This window comes from Mustela nigripes, chromosome 8, assembly GCF_022355385.1.
Source record: "Mustela nigripes isolate SB6536 chromosome 8, MUSNIG.SB6536, whole genome shotgun sequence".
Lineage (NCBI taxonomy): Eukaryota > Metazoa > Chordata > Mammalia > Carnivora > Mustelidae > Mustela > Mustela nigripes.
Window position 1 is genome coordinate 65496580 of NC_081564.1, and position 26018 is coordinate 65522597.

Consider the following 26018-nt stretch of genomic DNA (forward strand, 5'->3'; position numbering starts at 1 on the left):
GGGAGCACTTAATTAAGTCGACCAGAAGCTGTCAAAGATAATTTTCAAAGCGCATGACCTCGGCAGCTGACATTTGATAATATTACATTCCACGTTGATTGAAATTGATTTTCCCCTCTTTTTGGGGGGGATGGGGAGAAGGTGGGAGGGTGAGGTGGTAGAAGAGGGGAGGCTTGGATCCTCTGACTCTGCCTGGGACCAGCAGCCTAAGGGTTTACCCTGAGCGGACTCCTGGGCTTCCCTGCCTGCAGGGCAGACATTTTCCAGTGGACCCATCATCCAGAGCGGGTAGAGAGAGCTCCATGCAGGAGGAGAGATTCTGTTGCGCAAGAATCAGAAGCTAAAATGCGTAGAGTTCCCAGTGAAGTTGGTGGTGTCCAATGGCCTGTTTGTTGGAGAGACAGCGGCACCGAGTAGGGAAAGCACGATGGGCAGTACAGATCGGCTGATCTCATTGGGTATACATTTCACATTAGCTATCTGGTCTGTAATGGGTGCACAAGGTGGTTCACCATTTTTGGCTTTGTTGATTGGCCTACAGCTCTCTCTTCCAACTCTGAGCTCCAGAGAGCTTTAATTGATAGCTTCTATAGCATTGAGCAGATGGAGGGAATGGAGGAAGGTGCTCCAGGAGCTGAGTACAGGAGGAGACACCCTTCCTCCTCAGGGTCCAGAGCCCCAGGAGCTAACCATCAAAGAGCCATAGAAGTAATAAGAGGAGAAGAAAAGTTTAGACTCACTGCGGTGGGAAATTGCATCCACAAAAGTCTGATCACGGTCATAAATCTTGTTTTAAAGAGGAAAAACTAAGCCAGACTATAGTCAACAGTAGTGTATCACCTAGTTGGAAGCTGTTAAAAGAGTAGATCTTAGAAGTTCTCATCACAAGGATAGCACAAAATGTGTAGCTCTAGGAGGTGGTAGATGTTAGCTAACTTGTGGCAATCATTTGTCAATATATGCTTCGATCAAATTATGTTGTACCTTAAATTTATACAATGTTCTATGTCAATTAGTTCTCAAAAAATTGGGCAAAAACCCCTAAGCCATTGAAAGTGTTGTGCCTGGAGTTCAAAGGCATTGTGGAGTGTGGGACCACCAGCTGTGTGGCTGTGAGCAAGGCGTGTCACCTAAGCCCACGTTCCCTCATCTGCACAAGGGGCTGCAGAGGGGGTTGGTGGACTAAAGCAGCTATATGTCAAAGTACACAGTCTGACGGTAACTTCCTCTCTTCCCTGCCCCCCCAGGGATGACTTTTTATATGAGCATGTCCTTTCCCTGGGACTTGCTTCCCTAGGAGTAAGGATGAAGGTGGATACACTTTTATGGTGAAGGAAGAAAACAGTACCTCACATGGTCTAATGGAGCAGATACAATAATTTGGTTAACTTTCAGTTGCATGATATGATTCAAATCTTATCAAAATTGTATGTTTTCTAAATGTACTTTTTATCTGAATAATCCCCACTCCGTGGATAAACATCTGATCTCTATATTATGCAAAGTCCATGTATGTTGTTTCCAGATAAAGGGGCTTGGTGATGCTACAGTAAGGAATAGTTCTCCAAGCACTCAGCATATTTCCTGTTCAGTGATGGATGCATCAGGGGTCCCCAGGGGGCTCTGTGCTTTACTATCATATAGGACCCCCAACTTAGGAAGTCTCTGTCTCAACCTATGCATGATTGTTAAGGTGGGAAAAATAGAGCCAGTGAATCACATTCTGGCTTTTCAAACTATTATCCAGAAGTGACACTTGTTACTGTTTCTCACAAATTGTTGGCCAAAGAAATCGTAGGATGATGCTGACATCCAGGTGGCAAGCAAGGGTTATCCCAACAAGAACCAAACATTAGATAAAATCCCAATGGCAACCACAGGATACATAATGGTTGTACGTAATGGTCACACTTGGAAGCATAATTTCAATCTTGTAGAGATTCTGAAATCTTGGTCAGAGCCTGGGAGGAAGTGTGAACTGTCTTTAAGCCTCTTCTCTTCGACTTTTTTTTTTCTCCCCAAGATTTATTTATTTATTTGAGAGAGAGAAAGAGAGTGCACATGCATGCACAAGCAGGTGGCAGGGACAGAGGAAGAAGAATAAGCAGACTCCCTGCTGAGCAGGGGAGCCAATCATGGGGCTCGATCCTAGGACTCTGGGATCATGACCCGAACTGAAGGCAGATGCTTAACCAACTGAGCCACCCAGGAACCCTTGACTTTTAACACATATAGCTCTTACAACAGGCAGCAGAAGATTTTGATACCATGTGTCAGTTCCCATTGACTCGCTCCAATTTCACCTGCAACTGTGAAGGAAGGGGCAGTTCTAGAAAACTCTCTAGATGAGTTCAGACGCACACTGTCCAAGGTCCATTTAAAGGGCATGTTCATTTCCATCCCAGGTCCTTCTCCAGAAGGAACTTGCTTAACCAATGAGCAAGTGCATCTCAGAAGGCAAAGACATCTTTGCTTGCGAGTGGCAATAGGGGATGGGAGCCACTATACAAACTTTCCAAACTCCCATCCTTCAGACAACTTCAAATGGAATTCTCTCTCATTTTCAAAGGTCCTGCAGACAAGAGCACCCACTGCCTACAGCTGCAACCTTGACGGTTCTTTTGTTGTTTTTTTCTCCTTCTCCACCACATTCTTCCTGACCCTTCACTCTTTTATGAGGTGACCTTCCAAATAAATGACCTGCATCCAAGTTCTTGTCTCAGACTCTGCTTCTAGGAGAACATTACCTAGGATTCAAGTCTTTACAGAGGAGGGCATTGTATCTATCTGTTCAAAACTTTTAGGGGATAAAGCAGCATTGTTGGAAAATGGAAGAGAAAGGAGAATTAACTTAGGTCTGTATTGAAGTAAGTTTACCTTTGCTGAGGTCAACAGAAAGACTGCAAAGGGAAAATGAGGATCTTCAACGGAGATTAAGATTGCAAAGAAAGCCCACGATTACACGCAAGCAGTCTGGGAGTTTGCTGAAACTAGCGTCCCAATTCACTTGAATGTTATAAGGAAAACTCGGGATCAACCTATCCCTTTCCATGCCCTGAAGACTGTGGAAGAGAAAGGTCTTTGCCCAGGCACTTAACTGCCTTGGCCCTTACAGGTGATCTTTTCTGGGCTTGGAGGAGACTCTGGACAGTGCAAAGGGGGACTGGGGCAGAGTTTGGGTGATAAAGGATAGCAGAACTACTCTGCATAAGGAAATTGGAGAAACTGGTTTTTTGTTCCCTAGACAGAAGGGTAAGAGACTTTTACCAGGCAGGAGGGGCAGAGCATAGGTTAGTGCAGAGCCCAAGCTGGAGAGAAGGCTTAGGTCCTCTTATATTTATTATTATCTTCTTAGCGAACTAGAATGTCTAATCTGATTTCTGACTGGCTTGTTGTGGTAGAAATCTCTCCGCTTCTTCAAATACTTAGTGAAGCTCACAGCATACCAAATACCTGTGTGCTGGTGTGTCTGGAAATTAATGGAAATTTTAGTCTGAGTCCTGAGCCAGGTAAACACTGAGCACAATGGAGATAGTAAGTTCAGGGAAGAAAGATACTCTCCAAATGCAACTAGTTCTGGGGTTTAAGGGCCCAGGGATGGGGTTTTCAGAAATCTTGAGGAAGGCTTTGGATTTACCCAAATCTATGAAAGAGTAGCTTGGGTCAGTCTTACCTAAACGCTAAAGTGTGTGGGGACCCAACTGATTCCTCAGTTTCTGAACACATGAGGACAGAAATTATTAACCTAATTCGAAGATAAGGAAATGGGGCTCAGCTCAGTCACGTAAATTCTGCACTTAGTCTTCTCTCCTTAAAGAATATTTTGTTGTGTGCCTGTTGGTTGGGAGGCTAAGACTGTAGGTGACTTTCCAGAAACATTCACGCCTTGATGGCTGCCCTCAAGGAATTTCTAACGAGCTACAGCAAAGCCAAAATTGGGTTCCGTCATTTGGAGAACCCTTGGCCTTCACTGTCTGTTGCTTCTACCTTGCCTGTGTTCTCCAAGAATCAGGCGATGAAGATCAGCCACCTCCAGATCCCAAAATGGGTCCCCTGCTACACTGGGTGAGGGAGGCTGGTGGCTTATAATCACTGTCCCCATTCAACTTCTTGGTGATGTGGCCATCGCTAGATTAATGTGACCCATCAGCCTGCATTGGGTAAAGAGATTCCAGAAGCTGAGACTGATGAGGGCTGATTCCAGCAGCTTTCGGGATGCTGACCACTTTGGGGCAACTATGTTAACTATTTCAACATCCGCTTCCTTCGTTAGTCGGCCTATCAATCAGAAGCAGCATTTTGGGGTTCCTACTCCATGGATAGGACTCTCTGTTGTCCACCCCAATAAAGATCTGAGTCTGTGTTGACAGTCACGAGCCAAATAGGGCATTAGAATGGAATAATGGAGAGCAGAGAAATGCATTCTGGTGGCAGAGCTGCTGTTTCAAGCCTCTCTCTCACTATCATTTGAAACAGCAAACTTGGACCAACGCCGCGTCTCCACATGAAGTGTCTTCCTACCTTTTTGTTTTCTCTCAAAATCTTGTTCATTCTAAAGGGGCTGGGGCTTGTCCCCTCCCTCAGGAAGGTCTCCCTGATGCTCTAGTCCTTATTATTCTCTCTGTGTGTAAGTTACTAAACTGTTATTTCTGTCTGGAGTCGTGTTCTTGGAACATTGACCCTGGGAGTTGTTAATAGATGTTAATGTAAAAAATTATTTCATTCTCAGATACATTTGGGAAACACCAGGCTTAATAGTTAAGTGAGTTTCTTTACAGCAGGATGACTCAGAGCCTTTAATAATGAGGGTGACCGTATAATTTATGATGCAACTGAGGACACTTAGAGAGTAGAAGGGGTACCATTATTAATGACTCAAGACAGTTGGTGCAAAATGGAATTGTACTGAGCCAACCGGAATATCTGGTCAACCTAATTAAAAATCTCTCCAAATGGTGTTTACAGAATGTCTCAGAACAAGGAGTCCTTTGGTTAAGGAGTGTATCTCAGGGTTGGTATTGTGTGGGTCACACTTTGGGAAATGCTGGTATGCTATGTGACCCAATCACATAGGAGCTTCCTAAAAGCAGGGTCTGTGTCATGTTCATATTTTTCCCCCCTTGGCACCTAATGCAATTAGCATAGGCTCAATAAAATGCTGACTGAAAATTAAAGTAGCAGGAAAATTGCTTTTATTTTCCTTGGGCATCTCCAGTAAGAGGTTATTCTAATGGGTTTTGATACAGGTGTTTTTTTGTTTGTTTTGTTTTGTTTTCTGAGTCTGGGATTCTCCAGAGAAATGGAACCAATAGTGTGTGTGTGTGTGTGTGTGTGTGTAAAGATAGATGATAGATAGATATTGCTTTATTTTGAGGAGTTGGCTCATGCTATTGTGGAAGCTTGGTAAGTCCCAGACTCTGCAGGGCAGGCCAGGAAGCAGGAGGCCCAGAGAAGAGTTGTAGTCCAAGCCCAAAGGTCATCTACAGGCAAAATTTCTTCTTGCTTGGGAAAGCTTAGTTTTTTGTTCTGCTCAGCACTTCAACTGATTGGATGAGGCCTACCCCCATTATGGAGAATAATCTGCTTTATTTAAGTCTACCGATTTAAACATTAATCTCATCCAAAAAAAAAATGATCACAAAAACACCCAGAATAATATTTTACCAAATATTTGGGCACTGGGGTCTAGCCAAGTTGACACATGAAATTAGGTATCATAATACATATGGAAGCACACTTATATCTAGCTGGGGATGTGTTTAAAGCAAGGGGCCCAACTCTAGCCTCCAGGGAGTCACAGGTGTCTGAACATGCATGGTGGGCTATGGTGGGGTCAGCAGGACTTGAATTGAGTAAGGGAAAAGGTTGGGATGGTTACAAAGCAGGTGTCTGTCCCACTGATTCATGCCTGATTATACTGAGAGGAAAAGAGTAGAGCTATCGCCATGAGGGTCTTGATGAAAAGCCTGGGACCTCATGGGGCTGCTGGGTTTCCAAGTGACAAACTGAAACTCAGAAGTGGGGGTAGCAGCCCTCTTCCACTTAAGCATGGAACAGAGAGTGACCTTGACAGGGCCAGGTTTGGGGGGCTGCAGCACCGAGCCTGAATTTCATATAATCTTAATAGAACCCTGCCGGGTTCTGTTGTAAAAGAGGGAAGACTCAGCTGCCATAGGACCTCTCTTCTCTTTTTTTGTGCTGTTTCCCCCCTGGCCTGAACCTTGGACGTGATGCCCTCAAGTGGAGCAGCCAACTTGTAATTTCAAGACCCAAAGTCACATGAGAAGGACGGTGGGCCAGGAAGGGAGAAAGAGGCTGTTGCTTGAGTACCACAGGACTCTGTTCTACAAGAAAAATAACATTTTACTTCATTAAGCACTTATTCACACTGTCTAATCTGTAACACACCACCCTATGACTCTGGGGCTTAAAACAGCCACATCAGCCATTTTTTTCATGAATCTGCAATCTGGGTGCATAGGCTAGCCCATCTCCTCTCTACGTGGGTCCAGTCGAGGCAGTTGAAAGGGTACGGGGTTGGAGTTACCTGAAGATTTGCTTATTCACAGGTCTAGTGGTTGATGATGACAGATGACCAATGTCTTAGTTGGCTTCAGCTAGAATATTTACATGTGGCTTCTCTTTGTGGCTTGTGAGTTCCTCCCAGCATGGTGGGTGGGCTTCAAGGTCAAGCAACCCCAGAAAGGCAAACTCAGCTTATCTTTTATGACCCAGCCTTGGCTGTTGTAGTGGTGCTTCCACTGCATTCTGTTCACTCATTGAGGTAGCCACAGAGGCCAGTCCAATTGCAAGGAGAGGGGAAGCAGACTCCATCTCTTTATGAGATAGAAACATGTAGGACTGGACACGTGACTGTGGTCACTTTTGTAAAATAGGATCCGCCACAGCACTCTTGCCAGGTTTTGAGTGACCTAACTGCTAGAGAGGGATCACTGCCATGTGGCCACTTCTCCCTCCCCTCCAAGGCTCTGGGCTATTTCACATGGTCTTGCAAAGCTATTACATTGTGATTCCACCACTAGGGGGATGACCCATCTTGAGGTGGAAGATGCTTTCCAAATTGCATTCAGTCAAGGAGCATCTTAACATTCTGTCCAATCACCTACAATGTTTTGTGACAGATAGAAAAGAAGTTGTGACTCTTCCAGGTGTTCCCTGTCTTGTTAGAGTAAGCTTATTTAAACACACGGTGCAACTAGCCAATGATGACGCAATGGTAAGACTATTTCTGGAAAGCGTGATGCAGGCCAAGTGTTGTAAATGATGAACTGATGCGACAGTCGGTATGGCTTGAGGCTAGCCAGGGTCAGCCCTGTGGCGCATATGGGATGGGGGAATGGAATGAGTGGGAGACTTTCTAGGCAAGAAACTCAACACGAGCCCAGCATAGCAGTGGGAGCCCAGCATGAGCTTCGTGTGTTCATGGACGTGGAGGCAATGGGGCTCTTTGGACTAAGAATCATACAGCAGAGTAGGGAGATTGGCTGGAGGTGGAGTGGGCGTGGGAGGAGGACAGACGTGCGGGCAGGAGACAACCAAAGACCTTCTCTCTGGTTCCTTTCTAGAGGGATAAGGAGGTTGGCACGAGGAGTTTCCTTTCTCCTTGTGACAAGGAAAACCACCTTACAGATTTATTCAAGTCACATTTATAGAACACATCATACGTTCTAGGTAATGAGGGTACCAGAATTAATTGTGAAACAGCCCTGCTCATAGGACCTTCCAGTCCCCTGGGGGCACACAACAGTAACTGGGCTTTTAGCATGACATGATGGTGTGGGAGGTGAAATGGTGAAGCAGGTGCAAAGTGGAGACAGAAGGACATGAGGGGAGCACTCACTGCAGCCTGGAATCTGGTGCCAGCGCTGAGGAAGGTGTCCCAGGGGAGGGGGTTTCTAAGTCAGTGTAAGTCAGTGCTCTGAGAGAGTGGACTGTACCCTTCCCTCTAGCTCTTTGCTGGCTAATGAGCTGGCAGAGCAGGAGGCTGGCTGGGGGAATAGGAAGATTCCTGCAAGTCTGTGAGTTGGGAGGCCCAATTGTTGTCTCTATCAGCTGTGTGACCCCAGAAAAATTGCTTTTCCTCTCTGGGCTTCGAATGGCCTCGGCTATAAAATGATGAGAGTGGCCAACGACCTCTAAGGTCTCTTCTGGCTCAAAAATTCTGTGACTGTCAGAAGTCGCTTCCTCTGAAAGGGATTTATGTGGAGGTGCTTAAGGAATGCATATGTTTAGTTAATTCAGCTCAGCTTCATATGTACAAATTACAGCTACCCCAAGAGAGACAGGGTTCTATTAAAAGCCTGGCATTCGTTTTGATCCCACTTAGAAATACTGCGGGAAACATCGGCAATGCGCACGAAACCTCCTCTCACTCATACCCCAGACAGATGACAAAGTGATAAGCAGAGCTAATTCCCTGGGGCGATATTTCTTCCCAAAGCATAGATATGGGTGAATTATTGCCATTCTTAATTGCCTAATGATTTTTTTCCCCTTTCATGTAATCTTTTCGGGGGGTTGTATTTTTACCATCTTGCAAATTCATATTGGCAGAGTGATATACATTGTCGAATAAAACACAGTGGCTAATCCATCAAAAATCAGGCTGCAGTTGCCTTGAGTTTTTTGGAGGGAGACTGTAAAAGCGGGGGAGGAGAGCGGGAGAGGGAAGGTGCTTCAGTGAGGTAGGCGGTCGCTTTCCTGATGGTGGATCAGCGGTTCTCAGGGCTGACCCGGAGATGGGCTGAGCATTCCAATTTACTCCAGACTCCTTTCCTTCTGGGTTCGAGTTTTGGCTCTTTGGGGTGTTTGCCTTATTAGCCACAGCTGTCTGGGGAACTCAGAAGGCAATTAGACCAGGGAGTGAGCCATTTAGGGGATTGATAATGGAATGTGGATTCTTTTCTCCCTAACTTAATTGTTTGCATCTGACCAGAAATCATTACCAGCTGATGGCTGCTTGGTGGCAGATGTGAACTACAGTGGTGACCCAGTGGAGTTCTTAGCACTTGATGGGAGCGGGTTCTTGGGAGGGACCTAACAGAGAGAGGGGTTCTTTTGCTCTTTTGATGGTGAGGGGGATCTGCCCTGGACTTGGGTTTCTTGTGAGAGGTGATTTTGCTACCGCGTTGCCTCTTGTCCAGTTTCAGGGATGTGAGGACCAACCCCAATGGCTGAAAGAATTAGCGATGCCCTGCCCATGAGTCCCTGATGGGCCCTAAAAGGTTCTAGCCTTCAAGGCACATGAGGGTTAGAGGGGGATCTTTGTAGCCTGCCTTTGCTCAAGGCTCCACTCCAGACAAAGCAGATCTGAATTTCTGGGGATGGGACCTGGGTATCAGTATTTGCAAAGCTGGATGTTGCCAATGTACAGCTAAGGTGAGAGCCATCTTTAAAGGAAAGTTTCACCTTCTCTCACTTGGAAACAAGGATCTTGAATTGCTTGATCAAGGCAGGTGTCGGTGAAGGAAATAGGAAGAAAAGTCAGGAGAGTGGGGTCCCCTGAAAGCAACATCCTCAACAAGTATTTATAGAGACCTCCTATGTGCCAGGCACTGACCTAGAGCTGCTGGGGCCACAGCTGGAATGAGAATCTCTGAGCTCACAGTTCCCTTGGGGGATGCTGGGAGCGTGGTCCCAGTGGCCAGCATGCAGGGTACCAAGGGAGCACAAAGAAGTTTCCAGTTATAGGAGAAGAAAACCCAAAATCTAAAGGCTGAGGAAGGATAGGGTGAATGAGAGGGAATTCGGATTGGTCTAGGCCAGTGTTGTCTAATTAAATAGAAAGTATTATTAAACAAATAATATAAAATATAATATAAGTTACATATGTAGTTTCAAATTTTCTAGTAGCACCATTAAGAAAGAGTAAAGAGAAACAAGCAAAATTAATTTTCATAGTATATTTTATTTAACTCCAGTGTGTCCAAAATATTATCATTTTAACATGTAATCAATCTAAGTCACTAATGAGTTGTTTTCCGTGTTCTCGTACTAAGGCTTCAAATTCCAGTGTGTTTTTTATATTCGCTGAGTATCTCAACTGGGACTAGCCACATTACAAATGTTCAGTAGCTGGTAGGTACTGATTTTTGGCATTGAGTGGTCAGTGCTGCTTTAGGGAAAGGGGAATAGCACGTTGGCTGTGGTATGTCAAGGAGGTTGGGAGGTCCGGTGTGGTGAGCACAGAGTGAAGGGTGTGTCAGGCGTGGTCTGGATGGCTGAAGAGTTTGCAGGTCAAGTGCAAAGTGCAAAATGAAAATGCAGAGCTCCTTATAAAAAACTATAAGAAATTTAAGATGGAGATAGCAGAACATTACACAGGAAGAGGACAGGACCCAGGCAACTACACAAGTCAGGCCCTCGGAAGCTGGTCCTGGGTGTAGCAGGCACAGAGATTGCTAACCGCTAGTCCCTCCACCTCCTCCCTTGCACATGGAGACCCCATCTTCATCCAGGATTCCTCTTCCCAAGTGCTTTAGGGAAGACCACCCCTCCTCAGTGGAAAGGAAATGTAGATTACCTTAAAGTCCATCTAAGCCATTTCATTCCCTTTGCTTGTGCCTGGTCTAGAAGGTCCGTGTGATACAACAGAGGAAGCTTGCTAAGGCTTCTTGGAAAGATTAACCTCCCTAAGGTAGCAACTGTGAGAAGAACCTGTCCTGCCAGATGCTGCCTGTGGTTACAAAAGGACCTGAAGTTCAAGCTGCCACAGGCTTCACGTGACTCAGAGGGAATATTCCAGAAGCTTCAGAGAGACCTGATTTTGCTAAACCATGGAACGGGCCAACTTTAGAGCATCGCTGCCACTGAACTTCTTTTGAGGTGAGTCAGTAAATGTCATCGTTGAGGCCACTTCTGGATAGGCAGCCCAGAACCTCCTCATGGACGCAGTGCAAGGAGAGGACATAAGAAGGCAAGTTATGGGGGTGTCTGGGTGGCTCAGTCAGTTAAGTGTATGACTCTTGATTTTGGCTCAGATCATGATCTCAGGGTCCTGGGATGGAGCCCTAGGTCAGGCTCCACATTTAGCAGGGAGCTTCCTGGAGGATTCCTTCCCACTTCCTCTCCCTTCCCCTGGCTCACATGCTCTTTCTCTCTCCCTCTCTAAACTAAATAAAATCTTAAAAAAAAAAAAAAAAAAAAGCTAGCTATGAAGCACTTTCCCCCCCTTTCTTTTCCTTCCTTCCTTCTTCTCTCTCTCTCTCTCTCTTTTCTTCTGCTACTTTTTGTCAGCATTGATGTTCAGCAACTGAAATATTTGGGACCAGGGTCCTGCCTCAGAGGAACATCTATTGGGTACCACCACCCCAGGAGAAATATATAATACATGGGAGGCATAAAATACGTGTTCATGTTTCCTCTTGTTTCTTTTGGGGTTGTTTCATGGTAGGATCGAAGGAAATAGCCAAGGTACATAGAGGTCTGTCTGAACTAAGAACTCAACGACTGATTTTGCTGGTCAGAGTAGTAGGCTTCCAGTGGGTAGGGATCCTTATTGAATTCAACACAACAGAACAAGGACTTATTGAACATTATTGAGTACTTATTATACACTACATATAGTTGAGAAATTGACCATACTGTGCTCCCGGGAGCGCACAGCTTCAAAGCCAGCTGCCGGCAGAAGGCTTGAACATGCCCATCATAAAAGAAGAAATCTGCTTGGCCAATAATCAAACATTGAGATGTTCCAATGTGTTAGGAATTCAGGCAATGAAGACTAACATCTTCACAAGATACCATGGCACACATCGTCTCAGCGAAAATTCAGTCTGAAAAAAGAAGTGTGGGAAAAGATAAGTAGCAGTGAAACTCCTGGTGGGAGCGTAAAAGTATTACAAATGATTTGTAGAAAAATTTGGCATTATCCAGTCAAGTTAAAGCTAATTCCTGCTACTTGGTAGTTCTGTTCTCGGGAAAATGCACTTGAGGAATCCTATCCAAAAATGCTCCAATATCAGCCCAGTCCTGAAACAACCCGAGTGTCCATCAGCACCAGGATGGATACAAAGTTCGTGATCTGCCAGAACCATGGAATATTAGATAGAGTGGGAACCAGCTGACAACCAGCTGACAATTGGATAGATCCGATTCCCTGTTTGGGTCTGACTACTTCACAGTCATGGTCTGAAGCCAGTAACCTTTTTGAGCCTCAGTTTTTTCATCTGGGGAGCAGTAGTGGTCACACCCACTTTACAGTGTTGGTGTGAGTTCGTTAGATGAGCATGTCACCATATCACTGACCGTGAATAATACTGCGGTCTCTACCTGGCAACCTTCTCCCTCAGACTCAGGGAAGGCTGGGAATAAGCCTCCACCAGTGAGGCTGGAGGATCCCCTGTGTAGATGCTCTAAGGATGCTCAGAGCAGACTGGTGGTTGGGCACACTGTGGACAGAGAGGGACGGAGCCGGAGGGAACGGGAATTCAGTGGGAATCCAGGAGAGACAAGGAGAAAAATGGAAGTTGAAGCAGCTCCTTGTTCAGAGAGGAAGTCCAAACAAGGTCCTGATGGGGCTTGTCCCGCTGAGTCCTGACCTCCTGGATGCCTCCAGGCCCCCACTCTGGGGAGAATGTGTGAGGCCGTGACCTAGACAGTGAAGAGCAGACATCGAAGACATCAGGTGCGTGCTGGGCTGTCCCAGAAATTCCTCCTTTGAGCAGAAAAGGAAGAGATGGGTTTGAGTCTTTGGGAAATGGGAGCAGGGGTTGGCAGAGAAAATCAGACCCACCTGGGCAGGTGGGAAGCAGGGCAGGGGTGGGTGGAGGGGAACCTCAGACCCCCCATGGGCTGGGATGCAGGGTGCTCACTCCAAAAGCCGCTGCTCTGCATCCTCCAACCACAAGCAGCTGGTCCTCAGGAAAAGTGGACGGCAGAACCGGGATGTCAGTGGCTTCTGAAGGCCTGAACTGCTACTCCATGGACAGTGGGAAGTCTGAAACCGCCCCCAGATTCCAGTGAATTCTGGGGGGCCTGCCTTCTGAAAGTCACCTTCAGTTTGAAGCTTTGCTTATGAGGATTTAATTCAGCTTGTAGGTCCCCCTCCTGTTTGTTTTCTGCTGCCTCTGTCTCACACCACAATGTAGAACACAGCACTTTTCCTGAATTTACAGAGAACAACCTGCGTCCAGCATTTGCGTGAATATTTGTGGCCAATTTCAGTGAAGCTTAAGGGGCTGGAAGGATGCACGTTGCAGCCCCTCTCACTGCTGGAGGCTTCCCCCCTTCTGGAAATTTCTTGACCAGGTCAGCAACAGCGGACCCCTCCCAATGTCCCTTCCAGTTTCTTGCCTATGCTTCTTGCAACATTGTCCCTCCCTTCTCGGAAGCAAAAGGAAAAGTCCTCTCATCTCCTCACAGTGCTGGCCAAATGGGTTCCACGCTTGCTCTGCCACAGAGTTGGCTAGTGAGACCGCTGTCCCTGTACGCCCGGGACCGAGGTTCGGTTTCTGGGATGCCAGACTTCAGTTTACAAACTGGGACAGTCTTGGGTAAACCAGGACCTGCTGATCACCATTGAGCAGGACTGAAACCTACGTGAAGGCTGATTTCCTCCCTGGTCTCTGGATTCCTTTGTTTGGTCTCGTTACCAATAAAGACTGAAGCTTGACGAGGAGCTCTAGCGGGACAGGGAGGAGAGGGCAGTGGAGAGGGGCGTGCGGATAGAGTCCTACAGGCCACACACGGGGTCTCTATCCAGACCATGAGGGCGGACTAAAGCTTTCAGACGTCTCAGTTTCTTTCCAAGTTCACACTTTAAAACCCCAGTTTCCTTAGGTTTTGTTTTTTGTTTTGTTTTATTTTCCTTTTCAATCACATAAGACTCTGGTTTACATTTCAGGAGACTATCTTGACTGCACCGAAAAACAGACCATGATTTCTCCTTTCTGAATCCATGAGTGGTTCTTAGGGAAACCAGGAAGAAAAAGACAGAGTGCCGTGCTCTGGGGGACACAGAAGAGGTAAACTCTGTCCCCTTCCAGAGTTTATAATCTGGTTAAGGAGACATACTGAACCCACGAGAGTAAAGAAAAAAATAAAACAGAACAGAACAGGGATTTTGCCTGCACCAGTATGGTGCTGGGTAGTATTCAAAGATGTGGGTTGATACGGGCTGGGGATTGTTCATTAAGGGGTTGCCCCAGAGGGAGGGCAAGCTGGGTAAAGAGAGAAGAAAAAAAAAACGACGTTTCAGACTGAAGGGATGAGGCCCTTGGAGGGGAAACTAGCCCTGAGCGGGTGCCTTGTCTTGATGTGTTTGTAAGCTCCTAGGATCCAGGCCCTAGCCATCCCAGCGCCCCAGCAGGAAGATCACACCGAAAACCCAAACGGCTGCTTGGAAGGCTTGGCTTCTCTCCTCCCGGGCTGTGTGGCTCCGGGTTGCCAGACACCTCTGCCGGGCGTCTGTTTCCTCGTGGAAAGTGGAGACGACAGGCCTGGACATCGTGGGTCCATGTGAGGCTCTGATAAAATCCCAGGTGTGAAAACATTCCCAACTCTTAAAAATTTATATCAGTGGAAGATTATTATAAATCTCTACACACCCACACCCGAAACGAGGTGAACATTCCATTAGTCTCTACCAAACAGATGAGTGGATACAAGTTACCTTGTTCTTTATTTTCTTCTTCATTTTTTTTTTACCCCTGCACCCAGCAATGTCAGGGACATTGGATGAACAAGTACAAAGATTCCCCCAGACCCCAAAACCTTACTTAATCTTTTAATCCTGGGGATGGAAAGCTGCAAAACAAAACAAAACAAAACAAAACAAAAACCCAACCCAAACAGCCAAGGCCAGGGTGTGGGTCCTTGGGCTGTTCCCACCTCTGCCCCCACCCCCTTAATCGCCAATCTTTCCCTCCTACCTCCCCACCCCCACCTCCGTGGATTGGTGCTTTCAGAGCCTCCTAAACTCCCCTAAACCATTTGCTTGTAAACTCCTCCACTCATCAGCCCCTTGTCAGCCGCCACCGGGAGGGACACAGAGGCCTTAATTGATCAGGCAGCCGAGTAGCCTTGAGAACTTGACGGAGGTATTGACTTCCGAGGAGCCAGCTCCGCTCCGGCCTCCAGAGCTGGGAGCCGCCGAACATCAAAACTATTAACCTCTGGCCCGAGCCCTTGGCGAGGCAGCCCAGCAGCAGTAATTAGGAAGTCAATCGGAATGGCCTGTCTCACTTACACTGGCGTATGTCAATCAATAGTGGCGGTGACAGGTTCATTAGGCCCCGGCCGTGCAAGCCCAGCCAGGAACAAGCTCGTAAAATACGCCAACGACTCGGGGCAGAGAGAAATCAGCTGGAAGGACTGGAGTGGATGACAATATGTATTGATTAGGGCTCCGGCGATTTATGAAGTGCTACTTGTTGGCCAACCTTTCTGACTCAGTGCTAAATTTTCCCAAGTAGTTGCAAGATGAGACCAAACATCACCCTTAAAAAAAAAAACAACAGCAAGCCAACTGGTGTCTGACAGCGTGTTTTTTTTTTTTTTTTTAGGTTAGTTACTCCTAGCAAATAATCTACCGGGGTAAAACTTCAATAGTTAGTTAAGGCTGAAGCAGTACCTTTGTCTCTGTGGCCATCAGACTTTGAAAGAAGACATCCATCTGGAGGAGAAAAAAATATGATTTGACGTGTGATTAGGTTAAGACTCTACCTTCGGAGAGACAGGGTGATTTAGGCGTTCATTTTTTCTTGGCGTTTTTAATGGCTCGTCTGGGTTGTTGCAGGGGGACGGCTGACACCTGGTTTTCAGAGCTAATTTAAGAGCTCAATAGAAGGAGGGGTTACGTGCAGAGGGATCCCTTCTGGCTCCTTCCTTCCGCATCCTCATGGATGACACGACTTGACCACATTTGCCAGAGACCTTGCCTGTCTCTGAGTCTGCTGAATAACGGGGCACTTATTCTGAGACTCATTCTGGGCCATGACCTTGAAAACAGCACAAGGCAGGGTGACGTGTTCACTGCTTAGCCAGACGTACGAGTCACCTCACTATTAGCCCCGGGAAATAGCCAGAGGCGTGTGGAACATCCATTGTTTCCTGCCACGCTCCTCTGTCTACAGTGATCAACGCACGTACACCTGCCCCTATGACTTTATTACCCAGTGGAGGCTTGGGGTGTTTTCCTGTATGAGAAGACTCCAAAATCTCATGACACGCCCCATAGTTAGTCCCGTGTGGACTGTCCCCAGAAGTACGACCATGCCACAAGATGTGTGCACACCAAAATATAGACACAGCGGTCTGAGTCAGCTCAGAAGGGCTGAATTCAGTTAACGCGTCCTTAGGAATTAGATCCCGCCCTCTCTAACTTCAGTTTCTGCATCTATAAAATAGGACCCCAAATGCTACTGCTTCTATCCAACATGTTTAGTGTGGAATAAGGATGAAATAATGGAAGAGAAACACTTTTTTTTCGGTAAAATACTACAGAAGTAGGTTTATAGAAAAGATCTCAACTGTGCTCATCCCGAGTCGAAGGGGAGGTTTCAAACGGTTACATGTGAGTTGAGATATTTCCCCCCTAACCTCTCACCGACAAGGCCAGATCAATCAACCTGCAAACATTTATGGAGCTCTGTAAGATACTGTGGTTGATCCTCACCTACCCCCATCCCCCCGGCCGCCGTCTTCACTTACAGGAACTCACTAACGGTGGGGAAAGGGAAAATATCGGTTTTTCCCAGCTAAGTTCCAAGTCGCCTTTCTTTATGCAAAATCCATTCCTTAAGCAGGAATTTCTTTTGTCCTGTAGGTTCCAGGAATCTGGCGTATTGATCCCTAAACTCCGCCCTGCCTCACCGTGGGCTTCCTTTAATTTCCTCTCTGGTGTTACTTTCCTTTGAAGAACTGGTTACCGTTTCCCCGGGCACCAGCCTTGTGTCCTGAACAGACAAGGAGATGGGGATGACATTCCTTGGCAGCGTGAAAATAGAACAAAACAGCAAAAACAGCACCAAAGTACACCAAAAACCAGCACAATTCACTCAAGGCGTCCTAGCGGAGGTCGTCATTTATCTTGGGTTGTGCAGTGGGGCCAGGCCTTTTTTTTTAAAAAAAATCATCTCCTCCCTTACGGTTCTTTCCCGGGACCTGTAAAATCTCTGGGTCTTGCTTCCCAGATCTGCTCCCCCCGTTCTGAACCGATGGATGCCCAGACTGAGGCCAGTGATGGGACTGGGATGGAACAGCTGCGAGGGCTGGGGGTTCTCAACCCCTTCGGGGCCCGCTGTCTAATTTAGTATTTGGACGTGAGCTCCCGGGCCAGCCCCTTGGTAAGGGAGGACATCTGGTCCCCCAAGACTCTTCTCTTGTACCCAGAACTATGAGCTCTGAAAAGATCCACAGCACCCCCCACCCCGTCAAACTTGGACTATCAGTCTGTACATTTCTTTTAAAATCCGATTGTTTTTAAAGATTAGCAGGCTTGTTATCAGGATTGGTTGTATGTAGGTGAAGCTTGGCTTGTTAGACTTGTTGATTTCTGGACCTGGTTTCACTAGGAACCTCGGCGCCCAGAGGAGGGGTTGCCTTCCCCAGGCCTGTCTACAGGACTGAGGCTTCCCACTACCCTAGCAGAGTGCCATCTCTTCTTGTTTCAAAATCTCTCCCAAGTTCCTCTTTCTGGGCCGAGTGACCTCTTGTTTACAGCCCATCGGTCAAGCCGGTGGACAGATTTGAGACAAAGGCCTCTGTGTTTATTGTACACCAGCCACCTGGCTCCCAAGGTTCACCTGCCTGTGCTATTGCTTAGGAGTATGACCTCCTCCCACAAAGGAGACCAAACATCACCCCCCGAAGGAGAGCAGGCCTTAACCACCTGAAAGCACACAGAGCAGGAAAAGATCTTTCACCAGGGGAAAAGCAGCCCTAGTGATGCTCTCTAACTTGTAACTTTTCTGAGCACTTCCATACCCTTGACTCCCTATCCTCCTCCGATGGCCCTGTAAAGTGTGTCTGGCTCACGGCGTTAGCGCCATCAAAGCGGACAGTGGGGACTGAAGCTCGCATTGACCGGGAGGAGTGACAGAGGAGTACGTCTGTACGCTCGGAAGAGGCCCCCTGATCGCCACCTCCTAGCTCTGTCACCCCATCTAACAAGGCTCGGGTTTGACTTCTGCAAAATGCAGAACTGTCTTTGTCTTAAAGTGTCCTAAAGCCTCCAAAATGTGAAACCGTGAAACATGTAGAAAGTCACACTGGGCTTTCCCACGAAATTGCTTTGCTCTTTGTGTATCGTGATGGCAACATTTCAAGCGGATGGTCTCGTTATTACCTGACTCATCCCCATATCCCAGGGCCCAGCCCGAAGCTGGACACAAAGGCAAACCTATTCATATGAACTGATCTCTATTTAGAAGGGAAGGGTACAGGAGAGATTTTGATTTTTTTTTTTTTTAAGGTCATGCAGTATAGAATTTCTCCCGCCCCCTCAGCTACTTACAGCAGCTTTGTTGGTCCCATGGCTCGGGTTTCATCTAGAACCCAAGATGGGCCAGGCCTGGAGGAAGGCACCCTCTCTTCCTTGAGAGCCACAGTCTTCAGTCTTCCAGGCCGTGTCTTGCCACCATCTCATTGCAAGGGAGAGATGTGCACCCTGCAAGGTGCCAGTGTGGTATGTGCGTGTGTGTGTGTGTGTGTGTGCACATGTGCATTTGGAAGGGGAGTGATCCGCTGAGCCTGGGACCTCTGTGGGCAGCACTCTGCCTCAGGAAACCAAACTCCCTCCTGCCCGCACCATAAGCATCCCCACACTCCTGACGGCCTGCATATAAGCCCCAGCAGGGGCAGCCTGTGAGATGCTGGTTTTTCCTCCTCTCAAGCACAAACATGCCAGGGGAGGCTTCGGAGAGTGCTGGTCTGCACCAAGGCCTGCAGGAGAAATCCTCCCGCTCCAAGACGGAGCAACCAGCCAATAACGGCTTGCTTCGCACCTGTGCCTGTTGCAAGCATTTTTATCATTTTGCCATGCTTCATTGACCGATGGATTTTTTCCAGCTTTGCACTTTTTTTTATTACTATTATTTCTATCTTCATCATTACCTCCGTGCCTCTGATGGCATTTAGATATGAACCGCCTATGAACCTTCGAGCCCGATTGTGCCATGACAAAAATACTGTCGTTTACATTCTGTGCCAAAGTATTATATAAAAACACATCAACGAAAAGGAAATTCAGGAAGCTGAGAGTAAAGATATATAGTCAGCAAAGTGTATAACTTCTGGCGTATTACTGCCTAATCCTAACATAATTATTCTCATCCTTTTATTTGATTAACTTCTAATGGTTCCTCTTGGTGTTAAAGGTCCCACTCTGATCATTTGATTTTAGTGTCTGCTATAATTACCGATAATGTTCTTTGCAAGACAATTTAATGATAACCGCATAATGGCCTATATGAAGAAAGCTGCAGGGTTTCAAAGCTTTTGAGTAATATAAAATACATTAGACTAACACAAGCTATCAACATGACAGGGAATGTTTGATTTACACTCAGGACTAGGTTATAGCATTGTGGAATTTTTTTTCTTTTTTTTTCTTTTTCTTTTTCTTTTTTTTTTCTTTTTCCTTTTGCAGCCGTTTACAATAAATGACAGAGCAGTTGGACAATCTGCAACTTGCTGATTGCAAAAAAAAAAAAAAAAAAATTGCATCGCAAAGTTTGGAATGGTGCAGAGGCAGTGGGGGAGCTCCCAGGAAGCCGTGTGCTTGGAGCAGAGCTGGGACAAGATCCGTGGGCCTGGTTCTCTAGGGGCAGCCACCCAAATTAGCCTTCTCCCTGGGCACATCAGCTAAAAAGGAATCTCTTTGCTTTTCTCCTGCACCGGGTCCGAACGATCAAGGTTCTCTCTGGCAGTCCTATTCACTAGGTAATTGTTAGCTGTTGACACCTGTTCAGGCAGCCAAAGAAAGCCTCAATCGGTTAACTATATTTTTTAAATCAAAATAAAAATTGTTATATTTTTAGTTAGTCCGCCTCTCATTTTTCCAACCAGGCAAATGAGCTAGCAAATGAAAAAACAAAAAACAAAAAAACTAAAAAAAAAAAAAAAAAAAATGGGCTCAAACAAAAGAACTGCTTTTTTCTAAGCCCGAATGACCAGCAGGAGTTGACATCATCTTCCTCCCGGCCTGCCCCCTCCGCGGGGTTCGGTATTGGGGAGCCTGGCATATGTGCCTTGTTCCTTTGAAACAAAGTAATCACTCACCACTCTGGCCAAATGCAGCATAATTGATGGTGTGAGTGGATGGAGAAAATTTCCTGTCAGGAAAAAAAGGTTAACCGTGGACATATTACACCAGGGTCTCTGATTCCAGGATAATGGCATTTGGACAAAAGTAGGGCCCCGTCCTTTTTATAGCACTTTATGCCCCATTAGTATTACTGCAAGTCCCAGGACCTGCCTGTTCGGGCACTTAATCAAAAGCAATGGGTTGAAAATCATGTTCCAGCTCTTCTCATATTTGATTCATTCCTCCCAGATAGGAAGAAGTAAAAAACACATTACTAGTATCAAAACAGCACATGCATTATGTGCTAAGCAGTTGAGAAGGCTATCATTGGGTTTTATCCCTTTGGGTACTTGGATGGACAAGTACTTTCCTATTCATCTATTCAGTGGGCTGAGGCAGCCATATTTCATTTTTTTTCTTCCGCTGACAGACAATCCGTTAGTTTTCCACAGATCTCTCTTTTAAAGACACATCCATGTCACTTATTTTAATTGTAGGCTTCAGGCAGCAAAGCCCAGAATGTGTGTTCACATACAGGCACGCGTGCGCGCACACACACACACACACACACACATTGGAAACCCACTACTTGGATTTAGCTCCTCTGAGAGCCAAATCTAATAATAGGAGAAGAACATTTCTTAGGGGAAGAATTAATTTATACACTTAATTACTCGGGATCCACTTCAAGCTCTCTGCCTTAACACTCTTTCTTTTGGAGAGAGTTTTTAACTAAATGCCTAGTGTTTTGACAGACCCTGAGGAGAGCTTGCCTCACGCTGATGGAGGGGCCTGGCCTTGTCCCATCCCCAGTACCAGGGCCCGCTCGCCCACCCTCCTGCAAGAGATAAGGGCATTAGCCATGGACCTGAGCCCCTGCTCCTGCTAATACTGATCAGGGTCTGGAGGAGAGGGACTTCGGCCCAGTGAGCTGCTTCCTCTCTGCTCCTGTGCTCTCTGGGGCTTCCAAGTGGATTTTCTGCCAAACAGCTCAGCCCTAGCATAACCATGAGAAATGAAACTATTTCTTCTGTCTGTTCAAAACGGGGTAACAGTCAGGCCCCTCTTCATTTAGAAGGCTTCCCTCTGAGGAATGGCTTTTGTCTTTTTAGAGAATCCATTCCATTTACCAGTATCTTGACAAAAAGTAGAATAAGGATGTAATCAATTATGAAATTGTGTGGTATTGGAAGATGGGCTTCTGATGTCATCAGAAACATGGATTGAGCAAAGGTGTACCATGGCACCAGACAGGTGAGGAGGGCTGCCATGGGTTGGTCTAACCGATACCAGAGTTCTCAAAGTGAGTTTGGGCCAAGTGCAGAGGGAGCGTGACCCTGTTCCCTGAGAAGAAGCTGATGCAGGCCTACAATTGTCCAGATTGGGGAGGGTTGAAGGAGGTTCTGGAAATGTGGGCAAACAGAGCAGAGACTCAGGGAGAGGAGAGGCAGCATGTGACCCATCTTCTGAATGGCCCCACCCCCTGATTTGGAACATGTTTATCCTACTGTACAACCACCCATCAGCCTGTCAAGGGACCCACACACCCCTCCAGGGTCAATGTTTGAGTTTAGCTGTTGTTTCTTGACGAATCCTGTTAAAATATATACCTGGTGTATCTGGAATGGGTGAAACAACACATGAAAGTTACATGTCAACACACGAAGATGAATTTAGGCTCAATCCTTCAGTGACTTCATGGAATATTTTACTTTTATTAAGATATGTCAGAAAATACCTCTTTTAGGGTCTTCTATCCCATTATATCAATATTACTCTGTACTACAGAGGTGATTATTTTTAAACCTCGAGAAAATCTAGAAGAAAATTAAATTGACCATTTATCAAGCCTCAGGAGAGAGAGGGATGAAAATGATTTTTCTAAGCTTAGAAGCAATATAGAAACCCCCAGAGGAAAAGAGTGACAGATTTGACTATATAGAAGAACAAATATTTCTGTACGTTGAAAAAAAAAAAAAAGAAGCAAACAAGAGATTGGGAAAATATAACTATGGCAAAGGGTTAATATCTTTATTATTTAAAATGATTATATTAATTGAAGAAAACACCAAGTCCCAAGAATAAGCTGAAAGCATAAGTATAATTCATAGACTAGAAAACACAACTAGTAAGCAAGAATATGGAAAAGTATTCAGGATCACTAGAAGACAGATACATGTGCATTTTTTAAAAAGAATCTTTCATTCATAAATAAATCTTGAAAATACCCACTTTTGACAATAGTACCCTGAAACCCTTATACATTCTTGGGAGTCTTATAAATAGATAAAACCCTTTCGGACAACAATCCAAAGTTATAAAGATGTCTATACCCTTTGACCCAGATATCCCATTTCTGGGTGTCCAACCTGGGAAAGTACTCCAAAAGAGGGAAAAGTAATGTGCAAAGGTCTTTACTGCACTGTGGCTTATCACAACAAACCCTGCAAAGAACCCAACGTCAACAAGAGGCGCTTTTGTTACATCCACTGGTGGAACATTAGTTAGTCTTAAAATGGTAGATAAAGAGCAACCTGGCAAAGAGCCCCACAGCTAATACCATCCTCCATGGTGAAGGACTGAAAGCTTTCTCCCTAAGATCAAGAACAAAAAGAAAATGCCTACACTTGTCTTTTCTGTTTGACGTTGTGCTGGAGGCTCTAGCCAGAGTGATTAAGCAAGAAAAAGAAATGCAAGTGATCAGATTGGAAAGGAGGAATGACAATTGTTTCTATTTGCCAACGAGATGATCTTATATATAGACAATGCACAAAAAAAGTCAGGACAAATGAGTGATGAAAATGGTCTGGAAAGAGATACTGGCACAATTTTGTGAATACGCTAAAAAAGCCAGTGAATCCTAGGGTGGGTTTTGTGACCTGTGAATTATTATCTTGATAAGAACTGAAACCTCCCCACACTCCCCCTACCCCTGGAGATATTTGGGAAAGGAACAGAGGGCGGTCAGCAGGCAATGTATTTGTAAATACCAGACAATCTCTGGGACTAAAGGATTGGTGTCAATTCCAGAGTTTTCCAGCCATGAGACATTGTGGGAGTAACAGCAAGGTTGTGAAGTGAGCTTCGTCCAAACCTATCCTGGTTTGGAAGGTTTAAGACCACCTTTGGCTCACCTCCTAATCTCCGTAGCCTGTAGCAAACTGCCCATTTGTATTTGTGCCACTCATAGGCACATATCACTGACCATGCCTCTGTTACAAAGACTTGGATGGGGGCGCCTGGGTGGCTCAGTGGTTTTGGGCCTCTGCCTTAGGCTCAGGTCATGATTTCAAGGTCCTGGGATTGAGCCCTGCATGGGGCCCTCTGCTCAGCAGGGAGCCTGCTTCCCTCCGTCTCTCTCTCTCTCTCTGCCTGCCTCTGCCTACCTGTGATCTCTGTTTGTCAAATAAATAAATAAATAAATAAATAAATAAAATCGTTTAAAAAAAAAAAGACTTGAATATACATATTTCTCTCCTTGATTATAAAGACTTTAAGTGAGAGGGACTATTCCCCGAAGTATCATAAAGTGACATAAACTTGGTTGATAGGTCTGTTAAACGATAGAAATCATAAAGCAGGTGAAATTTATCTTGGGTGTGTGTCCATCCCCACCAGATCCAATCCTCAGGGTCCGCATGAGGTTCCTTGATCTGCCCCTCACCATGTCTCTGGGATCTGAGGGTCTTGCTGTGAGGTGACACGGCAGGGGGCGCTCAGTGGAAGCCACTGTGTTCTCCCTCGTGACTCGGGACCCTGCTTAATGCCTTCTTCCTTGAGATGACTCCATCCCACAATATATCGAACATCACAAATGTACTTATTTTAACCTAAGTACAAGAAATCTCATTTATTTTTAACTATCTGAGTTGAGTTGTGGTTGAATAGTTGACAAAACAATATACTTTGCAAACATTTTATTAAAGTTTAATTAATTAATTTTGCAGTTTTCTTATTTTAGAGCCATTTTTTTTTTCCCAGGTTGCAAAAAATAATTTTATAAGCTCTTGCAAAGCACTGGGGTCCAAAGGCATGTGCTGCCCAAGGTAGCACGCTGGATGAGAGGTTTGGAAGTCTTTCTCAGCGAACAGACGGGGAGGCATTTTAGGGAGCAGATAGTACCCCCTCCTAACCCTTAAAATCTCTCCTCTAAGGCAGCTTGCTCACTGCACTCATGTTTTGGCTGGGTCTGTCTCTTTAAATGGGAGCAGCCCGGAGGCCTGGCACCCCAGAGACCCCCAGTGCCATGCGCAGGGCCACATGGTGCCCACGGCGGTGGAGGAGTGGGGCGCACAGGCATTGACAAAGATTGGGAGAGATCGATGAACACGGACGCGCATTCATTCTCCACCGCTGGACTAATCAGTTGGTTTTCACAAGCACTTTATTCCCCCGTCATATCAGCCACGAATACCCGCTTTAGCGCTTGGGATCAGCCCTGCACCAGCCAAATTGATTATATTATTTGGTTTGCTTTAGGAGGAGAAATGGAAAAGACCTTTGCCCTCCCATCTATAAAAAGCCGAAGTAACAACAAGGAAAACAAGGAAAATAACAACCGTCGTATGTTCTGACAGAGCCGACGACCCTGCCGGCCGGTCCCCATGACACTTTCCAGAGATTCGATGACGCCATCAACCTGAGTCTTGGTCTCCTGAGCAGGGAATCCCTGCACAAGGGGATAGCTTCAGCTGGAAGGGGAGGGAAGCCTGGAAAATGACAGGACCCCAAGGGGGTTTCACTCCCCTGGCCTTGAAAAGGGAGGACTTCTGGTGCACAGCGAGGTGGCACCAAGGGGCAGCCGGGCCACATGGAGACACAGGCACATGTCACCTAGGCTTGGGGGCCATGGTGGGGCACTCCTTCCTTAGGAACTTGCGGTAGGGTGCCCATCTATGTTAAAGCCACCCATCCAGAAGGGATCAGGGCAAACAACTGGTCTGATCTAGTCTATTTATATAATGGGGAAATTGAGGCTGATGGGGAGCAAGTGACTGGCTTTAGGCCACATAGTAAAGTACCAGCAAATTCCAGACTTGAACTTGGATCTCTTCCGTCCTGCCCGGGCCTCTTGGCAGGTGGTCATCGTAGTTCAAGGGGCTGAGGGACTGCCGTGTCTTCTCCTCTGAGGTTAGTCTCTCTGGTCCTGGGCTGCCAGTCATTGACGGCAGCCCCCTGGAGGGCCCCCAGGAAAAGAGGCACAAGCATGTGGACTAAACACCAAAGTGTTTCCACCAGGGCCCCGTCAGCTCAGGCTCCGGTAGGGAAGCCACCAAAAGCCCTTGAGAAAGGGCAGGTGTAGCACAAGCAGGAAAGCAGGCCTGGGCCACCAGCTCAGAAAGGGAGCAGGCCGACCTGGTGGCTCATCTAAGATCCTCAGTGGCCTGCCCTACCCGCTACGGAGTCTAATCCCAGAGCTGCAGACCAGTCCATATCCACCAACGGTGTCTTGGCATCCCTGGGCCTTCATCTCCCACTCCAGAAACGAGTGTGTTGGATCAGACAATCCTCAAAGTTCTATAGTTACATGGGTCTCTGACTCCAGGGTTCGTCGTGGCTTCTTATCTTCAGATAAGAGAACCCCAAACTCTCTCTTGATGCCACTGCTTCATAGTGACTCCCCACCTTCCTGTCCTTCCTAAGGGCCCTTTCTGGAGGAGCTCTTCACACCTGCCTCTACCTCCTTGCCTTGGATTCTCTTCTCAGCTGCAGTTGGGCTGCTGTCCCCACCACACCCAAGGGACTATTCTTG